The sequence below is a fragment of the Canis lupus genome, chromosome 16 (assembly GCF_003254725.2).
Source record: "Canis lupus dingo isolate Sandy chromosome 16, ASM325472v2, whole genome shotgun sequence".
Lineage (NCBI taxonomy): Eukaryota > Metazoa > Chordata > Mammalia > Carnivora > Canidae > Canis > Canis lupus.
In genome coordinates, this window is record NC_064258.1 from 39,459,338 (window position 1) to 39,481,580 (window position 22,243).

Below are 22,243 nucleotides of genomic sequence, written 5' to 3' on the forward strand. Positions count from 1 at the left end.
GATGTTCTCTCACCTCTAAAAGTCTCCCTATTACTGGAGCCAAACATGTATAACATGTTTGTAAGCAGAGGTTTAGGGAAATGGTAAACTAAGTTTCATTGTCAAGAGGAAAACTTAACATCCTATCTCATGGTTCATCATTTCTAGGATTGCAATATCTTATTTTGCATTGTCTTAGCAAAGAATAAGCTATTAAATTCGATCACAGTGGGGATCCCTGGGTGGCTCAGTGGTTTAGCGCCTGCCTTCGGCCCAGGGCATGATCCTGGAGTCCCGGCATCGAGTCCCACATCAGGCTCCCTGCATGGAACCTGCTTCTTCCTCTGTCTGTGTTTCTGCCTCTGTGTGTGTGTGTATCTCTCGTGAAAAAATAAATAAAATCTTTAAAAAAAAATCAATCACAGACATGACTTCCAATAAAATATATTGCATTTAAGTATTTAAACTGTTGTGGCCAGAGGAAACAGCTAAACGAGAAAGTTAGAGCTGGATAACTGAGAGGTTATTCATTCATGGTAAGTTTTAGATGGCAGCTGGAAAACCCTGTCAGTATAAGTAAATGAAGATCAGTAATCAAAGTCCTCAGTTTGAAGTAACCAAATTTCAAAACAAATCAAACCAGTAATCAAATTTCTCCATTTGAACTGAAGTCAACTCGTCCCATAAGTATTATTATAGATCTGCCTTCTGACCCATCTTCTCTGTGTCTGTCCCACATCTGAAGTTTGCTGGTCACCGAGACTTCTATACATCTATGGAAATCATAAAATCATGATTGGCCCATTCCTGCCCAATGACACCTTTGATCTTGAGCTTCCACTTGTTTATTCAGTCAGTACATCAGTCATTTATATAGCAAACACTATCTCCCCTCCCCAATGATATAAAGACAAAGAGAAAAGTAGGATTTCTGACTTGAGGAAGTCTAGCAGGAAAATGTGTAAACAAATAGACAATTCATCCTTTGTTGTAGATTAATTGGCCATGGAACTATGGGTTTATTTCTGGGCTCACTATTCTCTTCCATTGGTCTACGTGTCTATTTTTGTATCAGTACCATACCATTTTGATTATTATAGCTTTGTAGTATAGTTCGAAATCTGAAATTGTAATACCTCTGGTTTTATCCTTCTTTCTCAATATTACTTTGGTTATTCAGGGTCTTTTGTAGTTCCATATAAATTTTAACATTTGTTCTACATCTGTGAAAAACACTATTGGTATTTTGATAGGAATTGCATTAAATCTGTAGGTTGCTCTGAGTAATGCAGACATACGAACAATATGAATTCTTCCAATTCATGAGCACAATATAGCTTTCCATTTATTGATATCATCTTCAGTTTTTTTTTCAACAAAGTCTCATAGTTTTCAGAGTACAGGTCTCTCATCTCCTTGGCTAAGCTTATTCCTAGATATTTTATTCTTTCTGATGCAATAAATAAAATTGTTTTCTGCTAGTTTGTTAACAAGAAAATAACAGATTCCTGTATATTGGTTTCATATCCCGCAATTTTACTAAATTCACTTATTAGTTCTAATAGTTTTTTTATGGAGTCTTTAGGTATTTTCTTATATACACTATTCATGTAAATAGTGACAGTTTTACTTCCTACCAATTTGAAAGTATTTTATTTCTTTTTATAGTCTGCTATGCTTAGGACTTCCAGTACTATGTTGAATAAAAGTGACAAGAGAGGACATTCTTGTCTTGTTCTTGATCGTAGATGAAAAGCTTTCACTATTTCACCATTGAGTATAATGTTCACAGTGGCTTCTTCATACATGATCTTTATTATGTTGAAGTTTCTTCTCTCTAAACCTACTTTATTGAATTTTTATCATAAATGGGTGTTGAATTTTATCAAATGCTTTTTCTGCATCTATTGAGATGATCATATAATTTTCTCCTTCATTTTGTTTATGTGGTATATCACACTGATTTGTGGATAGTAAATCATCCTTGCACCCCTGGAGTCAAGCAAAGTTAGTCAGAGAAAGACAAATACCATACAATTTCACTCATATATGGACTTTAAGAAACAAAATAGTTGGACATATGGGAGAAAGGAAAAAGAGAGACGGTCTCTTACTGATAGAGAACAAAATGAGGGTTGATGGAGGGAGGAAAGGAGGTACGGAATGGGCTAGATGGGTGATGGGTATGAAGGAGGCCACTTGTTATGAGCAGCACTGGGTGTGATGAGTGATGAACCACTAAATTCTACTCTTGAAAACAATATTGCACTGTATGTTAACTAACTATAATTTAAATGAAAATTTGAAAAAAAAATCCTATTTGATCATGGTTGATGATCTTTTTAATGTATTACTGAACTCAGTTTGGTAATATTTTGTTGAAGATTTTTGCATCTATCTATCTTCATCAGGGATATTGGTTTGTATTTCCTTTTTTTTTTTTTTTTTTTTTTTTTTTGTAGTGTCTTTGTCTGGTTTTGGTATCAGGGTAATGCTGGCCTCATAGAATGAATTTGGAAATATTCATTCCTTTCCCATTTTTCTAGGATAGTTTGAGAAGGATAAGTAGTAACTCTTCTTTATTTTTAAAAATATTTTATTTATTTATTTGAGATACTCAGAGATAGTGATAGAGAACATGAGCTGGGGAGGAGAGGTAGAAGCTCAGCAGGAAGTCTGACATGGGGCTCTAATCCAGGACTTTGGGATCATGCCTGGAGCCAAAGGCAGACACTTAACTGACTGAGCCACCCAAGTGCCCAGGGGCACTGAGATCTTTCATGTTTCTTGAGGTAAGCCTATATCACTATAAACTTTCCTTAAAATTTCTTTTGCAGTTGTGTTTTCATTTTCATTTGCCTCCGTGTATTTTTTGTTATTTCTTCATGTATTTTTTATCTCTGATTTCTTCAATGACCCAGTAGTTGCTTAGTAGCATGTTGTTTAGCCTATGATGTTTGTGTTTTTTTCAAGTTTTTTTCTTGTAATTGATTTCTAGTTTCATACTGTTGTGGTTGGAAAAAAATATTTAATATTTAATATTTAATATTTAATATGATTTCAATATTCTTAAATTTATTGAGAATTGTTTTGTGGCCTAGCATGTGATCTATCTTCAAAAGTGTTCCCTGTGCATTTAAAATGAATGTGTATTCTGCTTTGGGGGATGGAATGTCCTGTATTTGACTAAGTCTATCTGGTCTAATGTGTCATTCAAAGCTATAGTTTCATTTTTCTGTCTGGATAATCTATCTATTAATTTAAGTTGGGTGTTAAAGTCCTCTTGTATTGTATTAGGTATAAAGTGTAACATTTCAGTTGGGTGTAAAGTCCTTATTGTAGTATTATCTATTTGTCACTTTATGTCTGTTAATATTCATTTTATATATTTAGGTGCTTCTATGTTGAGTGCATAGATATTTGTAATTGTTATGTCCTCTTGTTAGAGTGAACCTTTTATCATTATGTACTATCTCTTTTTATGTTTTTGTTCTGAAGTCTATTTTGTCTAATATAAGTATAGTTACTCAAGTTTTCTTTCTGACTTTCGTTGCATGGATTACCTCGTTTCATTCTGGCACCCTATGTTTTCAACTTTCCTACTGGTTCCTTTCTAAAAGCCACTAGAAAATTGCTATGTAAAGAATACATTTTCAATAGTTCCTTAATTTTAACTGCATAGCTTTTAAATATCTCAGTACATAGGTTTACAGGGTGTCCATAAAACATTTCTAAGTTCTCCATAAGAAAAAAAAAATATCAACTAGAGTTTTGGTAGGACTTTACAAAATTAAGAAAGGCCTAAGAAATGTAAAACATTTGTGATGCATTTAATCCAATTAAAAGAGATGTACTATTATGTTTTGGGGAAATGTTTTTCCATGAGATATTTTGGGGAAATGTAAATGACAAAATTTCAATTATTTGGAGCAGTCTACCTCCAAAGTGTGTTGGCTGATGTTTAGACCATCAAATAAAATATAAGGTTCTTGAAAATATTTTTAAAAAGGTAAGAATAAGAATTTAAAACAAAAGCAGCAACAACAGAACCAGTTTTACCTAGAAGATAAGGAAAATGACTCTGGGGACACAACCATTATCAGCTACTTACTCTTTTAATTGGAAAAAGATAAAGTAATCTTTGAGGTAATTAACTTTCCTGCATTATAATAATCAAAGAATTCGATTTTAAAGGTTTAAACTCAAAAAGAGCTTTTGCATGTAAGAGAACCTACTATCAATTTCCAGCAGAGCTGCTCAGCTTTAGGAAGGAGTACCTCATGCTTGAGTAGTTGAAAACAAATCTAGAAACATAAATACCCTTTACATTTAAAATGTTTTACTGCATTTCATCCAATTTTATCAGGCAAATAAGATGACGGGTTGATCTCATAATGGACAAAGCACCAACTGAAAGGACACCAGCTTTTCAGGGCCTCTGTACTCTGATAATTATCCAACCTGTGAAAGTTATTTCTCTTTTTAGTTGCTGATCCAATTGGGTATCAGGTAAGAGTTCTATTAAGTTCAAATTTCATTTTTTCAAATAATCACAAAAAACATTATTCCTATCAGTTACAAGTTCTTCTGATTTCAATTTGAATTTTTCCTTATAATCTTGTTTTAGCCCTTGATCATCTTTCTTCATAAAGGCAAACCCTAAGCCTGCTGTAGGGGCTTTATCTGCAATCTGCTATTGCATATGTGTCAAAAACCGTATTTTGGTCTTAGTTGTGGAGACCCTTGATAAAACCTTTATTCAGTTCCATCTATGTTCAAAGATGTCCTGATAGCCAAATCAATTGAACAGTGTGTTTTTCAACTCCAGTGAAAAAAGAGGATCTTGATTACTTGCATATTCTTTGTTGCAGGAAAGAGAACTAATATCTTCAAAATGGAAGTGTCTGTTTTAGAAAAGCCAACTGCTACATGGAACAAATTGCAAAATTCAGTTAACTAAAATAGAATTATTCAACATTAAATTGTGCTTAGTGTAAAGGAAAAACCTTTTTTTTTTACTGTACCTTTTTTATAAAATAGAAACTAAACATTTTATGTATATGATTAGTGGAAAATAGACTACATTGAGCAAACCATTTAACTTCTCTAAGTTTCAGAATAATAATTCAAAAAATATTAAAACAAAATCCACAGATCTCCCCCAACTTATATGTATAACTCATCTATATGTGTAGCTAATGAAACATCAAAAAACTCTCTACCAAATCTCAAAGGGAGTGCCCATCCCTGATGAAAACACTCAGTCTTGAAGATCTTTTTTTAATCTTCCTAAAATAGAAGTTTACCTTTATTGAAAAGTGTTGAAGCATTTTAAGTGTGTGCTTTATCTCTTCATAGCATTTGGCAAAAGTGGATACTTTTTAAAATCATTCAATATCACAGACATAGATTTTACTTAAATTCTTCACACCAGTAAATCAATGGATGGTTTTATTGCTAAGGTGTGTACATAAAAAGGAAAGGAATTACTTATTACTAAAAGCTGATTATTAGCACTTAAAGTCAAAGAAGTCATTGTGATGAGATTAAAATATTGTGATTTACTCATTACAACATTCAAAAGTAGAAAAAATGGTCAACTAATTTTTCCTTATTGGAATGTAAGAGATTGTATGCAGCCTCAAGAAGAAAGTTGTAAATCTAAGGCTTCACACCTCAGGCTTGTTGCCATAAGCTGCACTTACTATTTGTGTGACCTTGAGCAAATATTTTAATGGGTCTAAGTCTCAGTTTTCTTGTCTTTGGAACAGAGGATGTTAGTATCAGTTAATGTTTCTGTAGTGATTAAATGAGACAATATCTATTAAGCACATGTACCTGGCACATAAGTAGGACTCTCTAAATGTCAGGAACTCTTGTATGAATCTCTTTCATTGGATGATAAATAGAGAAATGTCCTGTGATTTGTCATATGTAGTATGTCTTCACAAAGTGGTTTATAAACCAAAGCTCTTAAAATGCAATGAGAAGGAATAGAGAGCCCAGAAATAAATCCATGCATATACATTTACACTCAACTAATTTTCAACCAGGGAGCCAAGAATACACACCAGGAAAGAATAGTCTCTTCAGCAAACTGTATCAAGAAAACTGGATTTCCATTTACAAAATAATAAAATTGGACCCTTAGCTTACAATCAAATTGAAAAAGACTTAAGTATAAAATCCGAAACCTGAAAATTTCTAATAGAAAACACAGGAGGAAACATCCTTGACATTGGTCTTGACAGCAATTTTTTGGACTGGACACCAAAAACATAGGCAACACAAGCAAATATAAACAAGTGGGACTATAACAAGCTGAGGAGTTTTTACACAGCAAAGGAAACAAGTGACAAAATGAACAAACCACAGAAAAGAAGAAAATATTTGTAAATCACCTATCTGATAATGGGTTAATATCCAAACTATATAAGGAACTTATACAATGCAATAGCTAAATAAATAAATAAATAACCCTATTTAAAAACAGGTGAAATATCTAAATAGACATGTTTCCAAAGAAGACATACAAATGTCCAACTGGTATATAAATGAAGTTCAATATCACTATTAATCAGGGACATGCAAATCTAAAGCACAATGAGCTGTCACCTTACGCTTGTTAGGATGGCTATGACCAACCAGTGAAGAAATAACAAGTGTTGGCAAGGATGTAGAGAAAAGTGAGTTCTCATATACTGTTGGTGGGACTGTAAATTGGTACAGCCAGTTGTATGGGAAACAGTATAGAGCTTTCTCAAAAAGTTAAAAGAAGAACTATTATATCATCCACCAATCTCACTTCTAGTTATATGTCCAAAGGAAATAAAATATCAAAGAGATATCTGTTCTCCCATGTTCACTACAGCATTATTCATAGTAGCCAAGACATGGAAACTAACTGCTAATCAACAGATGAATAGATAAAGAAAAGGCAATAAAGAGAGAGAGAGAGAAAGAGAGAGAGAGAGAATGGAATACTATCCAGCCTTTTTTAAAAAAGGAAATTGTCATTTGCAACATGTATGAATCTGGAGGACATTATGCTACGTGAAATAAGTCAGACACAAAAGACAATGCTGCATGTATCACTTCTATATGGAACTTAAAATAGTTGAACTCATGGTTACAGTTCTAAGATGAATAAATTCTGTTCTAAGATGAATAAATTCTGGAGACCCAAAGTACAGAATGATGACTCTAGTTAATAATAAGGTACTATATATTTGAAATTTGCTGAGAGTAGATCTCAAGTGTTCTGAACACACACACACACAAAAAAAAACCTGGTAACTGGGGCACCCAGGTGGCTCTGTGGTTGAATGTCTGCCTTTGGCTCAGGTCATGATTCTGGGGTCCTGGGATTGAGTCCTACATCTGGTTCCCTGTAGGGAGCCTGCTTCTTCCTCTGCCTGTGTCTCTGCCTCTTTCTATGTCTCTCATGAACAAATAATGAATAAGATCTGTAAAAAAAAAAAAAAAGAAAGAAAGAAGAAAAGAAAAGAAAGAAAAGAAAAGTAAAGAAAAGAAAAGAAGAAAAGAAAAGAAAAAGAAAAGAAAAGAAAAGAAAAAGAAAAAGAAAAACCAAAAACTGGTCACTATGTGAGGTGACATGTTAATTAACTCAATCACTTCACAATATATATGCATAACTAAGTATCACATTATACATCTTAAATATATTCAATTTTTTTCAGTCATATCAATAAAACTGAAAGAAAATAAAATTTTAGATATGTATTTTTTCTTAAAACTCATTTTTTAAAAGATTTTACTTATTTGAGAAAGAGAAGGAAAATGAGCAGGGGGGAAGAGCAGAGGGAGAGGGAGAAGCAGACTCCCTGAGGAGCAAGAAGCGCAAGTGGGACTCTGTCCCAGGACCCTGGGATCATGACCTGAGTTGATGGCAGATGCTTAAACCAACTGAGTCCCCAGGGGCCCCTTAAGACTCATTTTCTTGGTATTCTTGAAGATTCATTTGAAACTAGCCCTTGGAAGTACACAGAACATTCCCTAATTTTCATGACTTGTAAATTTATAATGATGACTAGACAATTATTAGGTGGCGTTTTTATTTTTTTCACAGACTCAATTTCCTAATGAATAGACATTTTATTTAAATATTCTTTTTAGTCTTCACTTCAATTACAGGCCATCATTAGTCATGCTGCATATTTTACAAACAGATCTAATTCAATGCATAAAAGTGCAGAACACGATGTGAGTGCTGTGGTAGTCACAGCTGAGTAAGACATTGTCCTCATCCTGAAGTCTAGCAGCAGGACTAGCAAAACTCATCAATAACTAAACCACTAGGTCAAGTAGGGTAGGTGCAGTAAGAAAGTAGGAAGTTAACATAACATCGGGCTTCAATCTATCTACAGCCTATGAAATAAGGTTGATTCACAGGCAGAATTTAGATGAAAAGAGGAAGAAAATGACTTCCAAGTAAGCAAGACTGCAAAGGCAAGGAATAAAGTTAAAAAAGAGGAGAACCATGTCAGGAACAGAAAATAGTGATGCCCAAAAGAAGATGGGCTAATTGTAGGAAACAATAGAAAGATCATATGAGGCTTTTTCATGGACAGCATTAAATACCAAGATGAAGAATTTAAATTTACTAAAATTTACTGTCCGTATGAATTTTGAAAATTATTTTTAAATGAATAACAAAAGGAAGAAATTCTATAATTACATATTAAACATTTTCTTACTATCCACACTACAATGAATAAGCTATCAAAATTTTAGTTTAGTGAAAGTTCCTACATATCAAACTCTCAAAGCTTAATTTAAAAGTTCTGTTAAATGAAAAGAAACACTTTCTGTTGGCACCTTCTGCACCGTACCATGAAAATTCCTCTCTGGTGATGTGCCCATGGAATCTACAGCCATGAGTTCTCTCTTTCTTAGCCATAAAATTTTATTATCTTTCTTTTTTCTTTATTTTGTGTACAATATGTTCTATTTTCAACTTCAAAGACATTGATTTCTTATGTAGTTCACATCTATAAATATTCGGCATTTGGTGTCAAAACAGTATAATTGAAATGTCTCAAAAAATAGCCATGTTTAAAAAAGATAATATATAAGTAAACCAAGTTTCTAAAGAATAACTTTGAAACCTATTAGATTTATGCTAAAAGCATCACAGAAATTCCAAAGTAATATTTCATAGAATTATTATGTGATCTCACTAAACTATTAGCCAACAATTTAAGGCAAATGGTTGAAAAATATACTGTGAAAGAACTACAAATATAAAACATTTTTCTCTTTACAAACTTCCACAGGTAAACAAACATTATCAAAAGAAACCACTTATTAACAGCTGTTTAAGAACTGTGAGACTTGGGCAGCCCAGGAGGCTCAGCAGTTTAGCGCCACCTTCAGCCCAGGGCATGATCCTGGAGACCCAGGATCGAGTCTCACGTGGAGCTCCCTGCATGGAGCCTGCTTCTCCCTCTGCCTGTGTCTCTGCCTCTCTCTCTCTCTCTCTCTGTCTGTCCGAATAAATAAATAAAAATCTTTAAAAAATAAGTACTGTAAGACTTACTCTAGGGAATAATTTAGAGGTAATTATTTACCTTCCCAGAGATAGCAAATTCGAAGTTCTTTAAAAACTTTATTAAATCTAAAGAAGCTGTCCACAGCTTTGTAGTACAACCTGAAATCTGGCATTGTGATGCCCCCAGCTATGGTTTTCTTTTTTAAAATTCCCCTGGCTATTCGGGGTCTTTTCTGATTCCACGTGCACTGAGGTGGGCACTTGACGGGATGAGCACTGGGTGTTATTCTATATGTTGGCAAGTTGAACACCAATAAAAAATAAATTAAAAAAATCAAAAGAAGCTATAGGGGTGCCTGAGTAGCTCAGTTGGTAATATGTCTGGCTTCAGCTCAGGTTATGATCCCAGGACCCTGGGATGGAGCCCCCAGTCAGCATCCTGCTCAACAAGGAGTCTCCTTCTTTCTGTCTGTCCCTTCTCCTGGCTTGCACACTCTCTCGCTCTCTCTCTCAAATAAATAAATAAAATATTTTTTAAGAATCAAGAAAAAAACAAATGTAAGCTATAGTTGAAATCAAATACCAATATAGAATCATGAGCACACACCTCTAGAATAAAGGAAACTCAACATGACACATAAAAATCCTATTTATTTATTTATTTATTTATTTATTTATTTATTTATTTATGAGAGCATACAGGGAGGAGCAGAGGGAGAGAACGGGAGAGAATCCACAACCAGACTTCCTGGCTGAGCACGCGGTCTGACATGGCGCTAAATCCCAGGACCCTGAGATTATGACCTGCCAAAATCAAAAGCCAGCCACTTAACCAACTGAACCACTCAGGCATCCCCCACATGACAAATAAAAGGCATGTCAGTGTGCCCTGATAGTTAAAGTTATGCCCTGGAAGGGGATGTAGGGGATTGTTCCTCTCACAACAGCTGTTGGATAGGGGAAGAAGAGCCAATGCAGCAAGTGGGCTACAACACATTCTAGAAGGAGTTGCTGAAACCTGACCTCACCTGCTATAGCTGGGAAACTAATCAACAAGTAATCTAGAGATTTTCCAAGACTAATACCATTTTGGAATATGAGGCCTTGTTTTGACATAATATTGACATATCAGCTACTGACAAGGAGAATTATAAACATTTAATCTTACAATTGGAGGCATTATAAGTAGTCTTCTTTTAATGGAAAACAGTGGGAGAAATCTGCAATATTTGATAGACCCATAAACTGATTGATTTTTTAAAAAGGAAATAATGAAATAGCAAAGGTCAATATTCAAAGAAATGTAAAAATCTAAAATGTATAATATACACACACCAATGGATGTAAGTTTAGGCTAGGTTCTGACAAAATACATTGCTTTGTTCTATGGCCTAAAAACAGGAGATGAGGTCTTTCCACTTATGTCATCACCCTGTCCTGGTTATCCACGACACCCTGGTATCAGACTACGTGGATGCTTTGGGATAGGCTCTCTGGCTTTCATGTCAAGTACTTGTGGAAGCTGAGAACCTCCCACTACAGCCTAAGGCCCAGCTTTCTCAAGTGTTCCCTACAGCTATTGCAATGGAAGATACTACCACTTTCTACAGCATTAGCCTGTGTTTAGGAGCCAGCCTCACCAGGAGCTCCCTACAACCAATCTCCATTTGCATTCCCTGACATTTCCCTAGGACACTTTTCTCCCCAGCCAATGGGGATCTCCTCTTCCTGCCAAGGAACCTCTTTAAAGCACTTTCCTTCTCTCTTACACTTGCATGACATCTGGCTGGAAACATGTCAAGGGGTGGAGTTTTAACCAAAGACTGGGAAATCCTTTGACTCCAGATACCTCTGCAATTCTATTCACCCAAGTCCCCAAGACAGTGATTATAAAGCATGGCCCAGGGTATGAAATGAAGAGATGGAAAATATAGACGGAAGCACACAAGTTTTCCACAAATGATAGTATCCTTAAATACAAAGAAAACCCTTTCTAGTAAATATTATGTATTTTTAATAAGGAGATCTCACATTAATGGTAAACATGGCGAAGTCATTTTAGAAATGATACAATAAAACTGGGATCCCTGGGTGGCGCAGCGGTTTAGCGCCTGCCTTTGGCCCAGGGCACGATCCTGGAGACCCGGGATCGAATCCCACGTCAGGCTCCCGGTGCATGGAGCCTGCTTCTCCCTCTGCCTATGTCTCTGCCTCTCTCTCTCTCTCTCTGTGACTATCATAAATAAATGAAAAAAAAAAAAATTAAAAAAAAAAAAAGATACAATAAAACTTTTAGATATTGTTCTGAAATTTGGATACAGTGTGATATTTTCTTTCTTCTGTTAATTTTATGAACTAAGGAATTGAAAATTATAGCCATAGACATAAAAATATGATTATTTTGTTTTGTTTTGCTGAGAACACACACTGAGGAAAAAAAAATAAACCTAAAGAGAGTAAATTTTTAAAATGTCTATAGATACCACTTAAATAATAATTAGTCTGTTTAAGAAAAAATAATTTTAATCTATAATCCAAAGATCAAGTAATGCAACAGTGAAAGGTAATCTTAGCTGATTTTTTTTTTTTCAGGTACAGGGAATGAGAAATGTGTGTAAACAGTGAATTATCTCTTCATTAAGCCTCTTTGCCCTAACTCAATCTGAAAACAAAATTGTAAAAGAAAAAAAAATTAAGATGACATATTTTATATCATTTTAATATCTTCAGATATTATTCCACAGTATTTCATAGTTTTGACATATATATATATATGCAGTCACCCAAAAGCATTTAAAAGTTCTCATGATCCCAAGATATCCTACTAACTGCAAATCAAGAAACCAAAAATGACAAGAAATTGTTTCAGTAATGTGAACAGTTCACAATCCATGCTATGAAATAACATTATTCTGCTATCTAAACGGTGCAAAGTGTATACAATCATTGCTTTTGGAAGTAACTTAATGACTGAAAAAGAAAATGAGTATTGTTTGAGGACAGCCCTAAAGCAAACCAGACCTCCTGAACAAAATAATTCTACATAATTAAGCTAAGAAGAATGGCAAGAAATCAAGAATAAGTGGCAAAATAAAAACAGATTTGAAAAGCACATAATCTGATCATTAGCAGGACCAAGTAAAGGTACTTTACTCAGACAAAATGAGACAAGTTAGGAAGAAAGATTGAGGTAAACTGTGCCTTATATTACAGCAGCCCTGTGAAGTTGTGAAACAACTGGACTATTCATACCAGACAATACAGGCCATTGGACATACCAACTCCCACCCAGTACCAAAATTTTAATCAAAATATTCTGTGTAATATGCTAGCTAAATAATTTATACATTTTTTCCTACATGATATAAAAAAAAATTAAAAGTGATCACAGAGATCACTTTTCCAGAGCTCTCTGATCATTCCATTCAAGCTGGCCTTTACACAAGTCATTTCATGAAAAATAACCCTTGTCATAATCACAAGGAAAAACCAAAAAAAAAAAAAAAATCACAAGGAAAAACCATTAGCCTCCAGTCCAGCAGGACTAAAGTTCTGATGTCACTAAAAATAGGGATATATTCCACACATTATACTTCCTGGTTTACTTAGTATTCCAAAGCTTCAGAAAGCCATTGTCTTACACAAATATATAAATAATTTTTTATTTATCTTTCTCATGGGCTATTCCAAAACCATAATGCAAAGCTATTGGAGATGTTTCAGTTAAATGAACAAACTGACTTGATAAGCTCCTTTGTGAAATAATATTTGCAGTATTATATGTTTGGGGACTCAAAAACATGTCCTGAAAGTAAGACTTAGTGCAAAAATTACCTGACATCTGCTCTTTTTTTCTGCTCTGTTTGTTGTCTTTGATGAAAAGCAATACTCACTCTGATCTAGGAATGAAAGTGGTCAGAAATTTAGCATAGATGCAAAAGGCACATTTTGAGCAAAACAGAAGGCCAGCATATGAACCTTGGTTCATAGTAAACTAAAACAATAAAAGATTAAGTAGTATATATATTCACATGAAGATAAGTTTACTTTCTCATACATACAGATCTATCTCTTGATTAGCAACACTGACTTATTCCTGAAAATAATGCCACTTAATAAAAAGTCATTAAGTAAAAAATTTTTCCATTAATCTTAATGGAGAAAAATTATGCTATACTTCATTTCAATCCAAAATACCCAATTTTCACAGAGGAAAAAAATGTCCATTGAATAATGAAAACAAGTTATGTGATAAATAACAATTTGAAAGTAAATAGTTTTTACATAAAATAGAATGAAGCTTTATTGTATGTATTCTTTTTTACCTTCTATGTTTTTTCTTCACCAATTTTCAACTCTTTCAGAGTTTATAATTATCTTGTATTCAGACTATACTTAAGAATAAAGATATAGCACAGAAAAATTCCAAAGGGCCAAATTAAGACTAAATATGAGAAAGATTTTAAAAAATTGCCTGTGCCCATCAGACTGAGAAGTCTTTCCAGCATACATTTCACAAAGAAAAAAAAATCTGGTTCATACAAATAGTGTGAAATGCAGATTTGTTTCATGTGGTATTTTCTTATTAGAAACCAGAGCATTGAGTAAATTGGTGAGTGTATATTTGCCTACAACCTATAATGTTGAAATATAACTCCTTAAAATAGAGTTATTAAATGTATATTATAGTGAAAATTTTGATAAGCTGAAAATAAAATGTCATTCAAAAGCAGGTAACTTTACAAGAACTGTTCAGACAATAAGTCATTAAATAAACAGCTATTACATGAGGTAAGGATCTTTACAGATGTATATATGCATCTGTGTATGATTCATGACTGCAAAATGAAGGATAGACAAACATCTGTAAGATAAAGCATTATATTGATGTAGGAATGAGTTAGGGGCAGATGGGGTTAGGCTGGGAAAGGTAAGGGAAAAGCTCCAGAGGCAAGCTCCTACCCATCTCAAGAAAACAGAGATAAGACAGTAAAAACAGGAAAAAATAAACCTGGCTCCCTAGCTCCAAAAATGTTAGGGATTATCTCCCCTTAATGGCTACTAAATAATCACAGAAACATGTCATTAAGGGGTTATCAATAGTCCCTGCTCAAACCAAGAGGCCACAAGAATCTCAAGGCCATGGGTTACCTGATGAGGCTCACAGAAATCCTAGATATAGAGAAATATTATGGAGGAGATATAACCAGAGAGAAGGGAACATCTTGTTTGGGTTCATAATATTTACAAAAACATCTTGTTTGTTATTATGATAGTTACAAGTCCACCATGTTTGTTCTAAATATAGAGATGATATTTACAAATCCACCCTGACATTGACAAGAAATTAATCAAGTTCCCTGGTCAGTTTCCTTTTTTTTTTTTTTTCCTGGTCAGTTTCCTATAAAAGACATCATAAAAGCCCTCAGTGGCAACCCTGCTGGGACCCCTCTCACTTCTGAGAGCTTTCTCTGTATCTCTGCTTAGTAAACTTCTATCACTTTGCTCACTCTCTGTTGTCCACTATATTCATTCTTCGACTCCATAAGACAAGAACCAAGCTCTCCTATATCAATATTTGGATTTAGAAGAAAAAATAAAATAGGATTATTCAAAGAGCTGCATTTTGTTTCTTCGCTCTCCTGATAACTGCATCTAATACTTCCAATTTTTGAACTTCTGCTATATCCCAGGTAATGGCAAAAAGTTGTCAAAGAGGAGTAGGTAAGTCACAGTATGGTACATAACTTATTGATTCTCTATTCCAAGAACACTTTTTTTGGTAATATTTTTTTGAAGTATAGTTGACACACGTTATATTAGTTCAGGTGTACCACAGTGATTCAATTCTATGTTATGCTGTGTACCACAGTGAAGCTACCATCTGTCACCACAACGCTATTACAATACTATTGACTACATTCCCTGCACTGTACCTTTCATCCCTGTGATTTATTCATCCCATAACTGGAGGTCTATCCCTCCACTCTCCTTCTCTTATATAGCCCATCCCCCAACCCTTTGTGACTAAGTATGGTCATAATGTCCATTATTTTTTTTCATAATGTCCATTAAAGTAAGCTCTCCTTTATTTAGAATCATAATCACTAGTAAATATAAATATGAAAACATCTTGGTATATTTTACTCCCATATATTTGTTTTCGTCTGTCTTATTTCACCCAGTATTAAACACTCTAGGTCCATCCGTGTTGTCAAAAATGGTAAGATTTCATTCTTTTTTCATATAAACCAAATCTTCTTCATTCACTCATCTAACAATGGACACTTAAGTTGCTCCCATAGCTTAACCATAATGCTGCAATAACATAGAAGTGCATATTTCTTGGGGTGCCTAGGTGGCTCAGTCAGTTAAGCATCTTTCAGCTCCGGTCATGGTCTCAGGGTCCTGGGATTAAGCCTTTTGCGGGACTCCCTGCTCAGCCCGAAGTTTGCTCCTCCCTGTGCCCTAACCCCTGGCTTATGCTCTTTTTCTCTCAAATAAATAAATAAAAACCTAAAAGAAAAGTCTATATTCCTTTTCAAATTAGTGTTTTCATATTCTTTGGGTAAACACCTAGAAGTGGAATGACTGGATCACATGGTAATTCTATTTTTAATTTTTTTGAGGAACTTCCATACTATTTTTTCACAGTGGCTGCACCAATTTATATATCCACCAACAGTGCATGAGGGTTCCCTTTTCTCCTTATCCTTACCAACACTTGTTATTTCTTGTCTTTTTGATAACAGCCATAGTGGCATCTGTAAGGTAATATCTCATTGTGGTTTTCATTTGTATTTTCCTGATGTTTAGTGATGTTGAACACCTTTTCATGTGTCTGCTCACCATCTGTGTGTGTGTGTGTGTGTGTGTGTGTGTGTGTTTGGAAAACTGCTTACTCAGTTCTTCTGCCCATTTTATTCAGAATATAATTGTTGTCGTTGTTGTTATTTGGTGTTGAGTTGTAGAAGTTCTTTTGGATATTAACCCCTTATTAGAAATATAACATTTGCAAATATCTTCTTCAACTCAATAGGTTGTCTTTTTGTTTTGTTGATGGTTTCCTTTGCTGTTCAAAAGCTTGTTATTTCAGTATAGTCCCAAAGGCCTATCTTTGCTTTGTTTCCCCCTTGCCTGAAAATATCCCAAGTATATTTCTTAAAAAAATAATGAGGAAACCACATTATTCATTCTAAAATGATGGAACAGCAAAATCTTAAAGTAGACCTCTATCTACAAAATGATAATGTTTCATTATCAAATAAAATTTGATATGTACACCTGGAATTTCATAAATGTTTATCCAGATGTGAAAAAAATCTTTAATTTTTAGATTGACAAAGGATTATATGAAATTGATGTCATCAAACTAAAAAGAATACACTGTATTAGAAATGATTATACTAAGTTAATATTCTAAACCTTAGAAAATGAAGAGATGGCACATGATCTTGTTTTGTTCTTGGGTTATTTCTTATATAGGTGATTAGTGGACTCTAATTGGATGAAAGAGTTTCAGAGGGTTGATTTTAATCCAAAATGATCCTATGGCACATTCTTTAAATTGCCATTTGGGGAAGAAAAAATCACTAATATCTGCTTGTTTACTTTTCATCTATGTTTCTTATGAAAATATAGAATAAAATATGCCAAGACGTTTTCCTATTTATTTTTACTAGTGATTACAATTCTCAATAAAGGAGAGCTTGCTTTAATGGACATTATTATGATATTTTAGTTACAAAATGCAGTCTCTTCTCACAAAATCTAGGCACACTTCATGAAAATTAACTTTACTAGCTAGCATTTATTATTTGAAAATATTTCCTGGGATCAAGTATAATTACTGTATATTGTGCAGAGTAATAATGGCCCATGTAAAGCAAACAGAAGAACAAATTGCTATAAGAAAGAACAATGAACATAATCTATTTAGATGCTTAAAGTTAGAATGAATACACAGTTAGCTTTTATAGTGCTGAAAATATATGTTTTATTTATTTTCATCTTCCATTTCAATAGTGCATTCCAATTACACATTTTATATATTTTCTGAGAGACAATCATCTTTAAACTCTTTTATTCTTCTTAGCATGCTAGTTCATAAAAAGAAATTGTAATGCTTCATCATTTCAAGTGAAATAAAACACTAAACTGTTATATATGCCTTCATCCATATGACTTTTGATAGGAACCCAAACCCAACTCACCAGAGATTACCTAAACCTTCAAAAATTTAATCATATTTAAAAGTTAAACGCAAATAAAATATGTGTCATTTCTAGTTATGTCACAAGCATCAGTATCAGTATCAAGTATCAGCATCAGACTGACTAGTCTGAAAGCTAAAACAAGTGCATCTACCTATCTTCAAAGTAAGAAAGGCCACCTAAGACAAAACAAAACAAAACCACTTTGTTCTTAGTCACAGGATCAAATTTGGGGAGTTGTGTTGAGAACTCAGTTGCTCACTATTCTTTATTTGCCATCCTCCAATCACTTTTTGCCGCTTTATTTTTTTAAATTTATTTATTGTTTCCTGCTCTATTTCTCTAGAGGCTGGCTCCCAGGATTTCATCCCCCTAGCTCTCTTCAGTAGGTTCAGGCAATGAGAATCATGAGATTATAGGATAAGAGAGGAGAGAAGGCAGGCATTTCTTCATTCACTCCCTTTCTGCTCTGGTGTTCTAGAAGTAGCAGCATGGATCCATTACCATAGTATTTGATAATGTTGATTCTTCCTCTGGGCCAAACATCTCTCATAAGTCCCCTTTAAATAGTCTTTTTGCTAAATTCTCATCAAAAGTCCAATAGTGTATTATCTCTTTCCTGCTTGGCCCCTGACTAACAAATGGATACCAAGACTTGGAGAGTCTAAGGGCAATTAGGTCTAAAGTCACCTTGTCCTGGCAAAGTCTTCTTTATCTCCTAGAGTGCATTAATTTAGGTCCACAAGCAAATGTCCTCCTGCTACATGTAAAATGGAAAACTGATTTCAGAATTTAGGAACAACATAATCATAGCAGCAATCTTAATTAGGGACTAGATAAATTTCCCAATGTACTCTCTGAGACAAAATTATATATTTGAAACATCAGGATTAGGAGAATGGAATAGGGGAAGGATGGGACCTGAGGTCAGTCTTCTACTGGGTGCTCCTAAAGGCTTCTACTGAAGGATTAGTAATGGCCATAGGGATCAAGTTCGCATCAGGCTTCCTGTGAGGAATCTGCTTCTTCCTCTGCCTATGTCTCTGCCTCTCTCTCTGTGTCTCTCGTGAATAAATAAATAAAATCTTTAAAAAATAGAAGATCTGCAACTTTGTTAATGATAGCTTCTGACTACAATAACTTCATACGCCAACATACATGCTCTATAAACACAGTAAAAGCATCATTTTTAAAGCTTTTCCTTCAGTTAAAATAAGACAAAGTCCAAAATAATATTGACTCAAGCAGCAGAGAAGTTAATTTCTCTCACACAAAATATCCACACAGAAATCATCTTTAAGGGCCAATATGGTGACTCTAGTGTAGAATTAAGTACCTTCCATCCTCAAATTAGCTTCTACTAATGATCTAAGTAGCATTGTGAGTAGGATCTTAGTCATGCAAGAAGTTAGAAGAGAAAGGAAAGGGGCATGCACATTCTAACAGTCATACCTATCACTTCAGTTAATATCCTATTGTTTTCAACCAAATACCATTACCAAATCTGGGTACCAGGAAGACTGAGAAACCCATTCTTTAGTTAGTTGGACATGGACCCAACCAACACTTCTCTTTCAAGACAAGAAGAGAAAGGATACTGGGGGAATAATTACACAAATTGCCTCATTGCTTTCTCCATATTTTGACACATTTTCCACTCTAACTTTTCTTTTTACTAATTAGTATTCCTTATCTGTTAACTAGAATATGAAGCCAAACATATAGAATTAACAGATTTACACTGGTCTCCTTTCAATTAGTGGGCATTTCTTCTGTATCTATCACTGATAGGCTCCTAAACTTTATAGAGCTGCTTAAAGAAATATAATAAATCATAGTAAGAGAAGCCAGTAAAAGTAATAAATTTAATCATTTATTTTGTTTTCAAGGGAAAAAATTTAGAAAAATCTCCAAGTCAGAGATAGAACATATTTTCTTAAGTATACACCTTCTAAAACAGTCACTATTGATAATTATTGAAGTCTAAAGAGCAATCATTTGTCTAATCATCTCTAGTGAGTAAGGATTTGTTCATTGATCAAGGGAATGCTGATCAGTTGAAAATTAAAATATCTTCTTAGAAAATAGTATGTTGATAGATACTTGTTTGGGTTGAAAATTTTGAAAAAAGATGGTGATCTCTTCAAGTACTGGATAGAAATATAATATACTGTAAAATAATGTTACTTCATTATAACTTGGTTATATTTTTCCATCTCCTAATAGATTATTATTGAGGCCACATTCAGGTACCGTCATTGTTTAATGTCCTTACCTTCTCTTTCTTGTCTCCATTGTCTATGTATGAGTCATCTGGTTTTTTTAATTATATTAAACATCTCACAATGAAAATATTAATTATTTCATAAAATTACTGGTAAAGGGAGATAATTTTCAAACTATTTGAAAGATAAATTTTACACAGAATTCCTTTCCTTCCAGGTTTGAAATTAGATCATTCATTTACTTACTTTTTATTCAGGAAACATTTGCTTACTTATTAGCTTATGCTAGACATCATGTTCTGGGACATAAAGACTCTTCATGTAGCTTTTGGCTTTTGTTTATGTACAGGCTCCTAGTATTTTTTACCAAGCAGTCAAAAAGTAAATTTGGGCATTTACAATATACCTAGAATCTTTATACTTATTGAGAGTTAGTTTTGCATCAATAGTATAATAGTTGACTAGAGAAAATGGGAGAAAATTACATAGTTTGTGTTAAGCATGAGAGGTAATAGGAAAAGAGTAACAAAAGTGTTGCTAATTACAAATTACAGGTATGATTTTGCCCAAAATATTAACTTTGAAAACTCACTTTTTAGCTACTGCGATTTATAAACATTTAAGCAGATCTTGTGGGCCCTATTGTCTAGTATTCAACTGTCAATAACTTCAAATTTAAAAGATAGATTGCATGTTATGGAACTTTTAGAGACAGTTTAAAGGAAACTATGATTACATTTCTACTATAATGATTTAAAAATGGGGCCCATTTTATTTCAGAAACTATAGCTATGAAAGGTCAATAAGATGTGATACCTTAGATTTAGCTTCCTTTTCAAGTGAAAAACAATCCTGTGATTAAATATAAGAGAACTAGATACAAATCAACTTAAAATATATTTATTTTTATATTTAAGTGATCTATGATATTTTCTTTAATAAGCTTTATTTCATTACTTTTTCTTTGCAAAACTGTAAATTTTACCTAATTGCAATTTCTATTCTTTGCAAATATCTGTGCACAGGTATTAATCAGTAAGCATTCTGGAAGCCCACTGGTATTCAATTTTATTGTCATTCTTAATTTTTTGAATGAGCACATAAATGCAATATTAAACATTTTCTATTCTGCTGTTAAAGATATGCTTCTTTTTTTGCTCTTTTAATATTTCTAAAAGATTTTATTTATTTACTTACTTATTTGAAAGAGAGCTCATGAGTGAGGGGAGGGGAAGAAGTAGAGGGGGAGGGAGAGAGGGAGAGGGAAGGGGAAAGACTCTCAAGCAGACCCCCTGCTGAGTGCAGAGGCAGATTCAGGGCTTAATTTCAAGACCCTGAAATTATGACCTGAACCAAACCAATAGTCAGACACTTAATCGACTGAGGCACTCAGGTGATTCTCTTTTAAGTTTTTAAAAGAAGAAATATAGGACATACTCTTCATTTTTTGCCCAACAGCCATTCCCATGTTTCCCTTTATCCTACATGGTAGTATCCCAATATTGTTTCTTTCTACATAATTAGAAGTCCATCCTGAGGGATCCCTGGGTGGCGCAGCGGTTTAGCGCCTGCCTTTGGCCCAGGGCGCGATCCTGGAGACCCGGGATCGAGTCCCACGTCGGGCTCCCGGTGCATGGAGCCTGCTTCTCCCTCTGCCTGTGTCTCTGCCTCTCTCTCTCTCTGTGACTATGATAAATAAATAAATAAAAATTAAAAAAAAAAAAAAGAAGTCCATCCTGAGAGGGTCTGATATAAGAAGAAAGGTAGATTTGACTTATTACTGAAAAATAAAGCTCTAAGGAAGATTTGGGGGCAGGAATGGCTTATGAGTGAAGCTTCTTCCTCTTAAAAAGAGACAGAAGTTAAAATACCTCAAGCCTGGACAGAGTAACTGCAGCTTTTCCATGGCTATGAGGAGAGACAGGGAGTAACTGCGTATCTGAAAATTTAATCCCATTGTTGAGCCACTAAATTAACTAACCACGGAATAACTTTGTCTCTGCACAACTTTTCATGTGAGATAATCACTTTTTTTTTTCATGGTTAATGTGTGTTAAGTGGCGTTTTTTCTATTTCTTATAGTTGAAATTATTCTAATCGATATAAAACACCATGAACAACAAATTTCAGTAACTGGCATACATCAACCAAAAAGTTTTAAATTTGTGCCAAAAAAGAAAGTGCAATTTTGTTTATTTAGATCTACTACTACCTGATTCTTGAATTAAGTCCTAATATTCTTTATCATTCATTTAAGTAAATGAAGCCAATGATGTTCACTATACAATATTTCCTTTCAGTCTTTTTGTCCTATT

The 22,243-nt window shown here is 34.0% G+C and overlaps 1 long non-coding RNA gene across 1 annotated transcript in view; it reads right to left on the reverse strand.

Moving 5' to 3' along the window:
* Positions 1-15,472, reverse strand: part of LOC112676990 (uncharacterized) — a 106,919-nt gene extending 91,447 nt beyond the window's left edge. The window contains exons 1-2 of the long non-coding RNA XR_007402735.1: positions 15,427-15,472; positions 13,325-13,389 (exon numbers count right to left, since the gene is read on the reverse strand). This is a non-coding gene — a long non-coding RNA (uncharacterized LOC112676990). The remainder of the gene's footprint in view (positions 1-13,324; positions 13,390-15,426) is intronic.
* Positions 15,473-22,243: the final 6,771 nt, after the last annotated feature.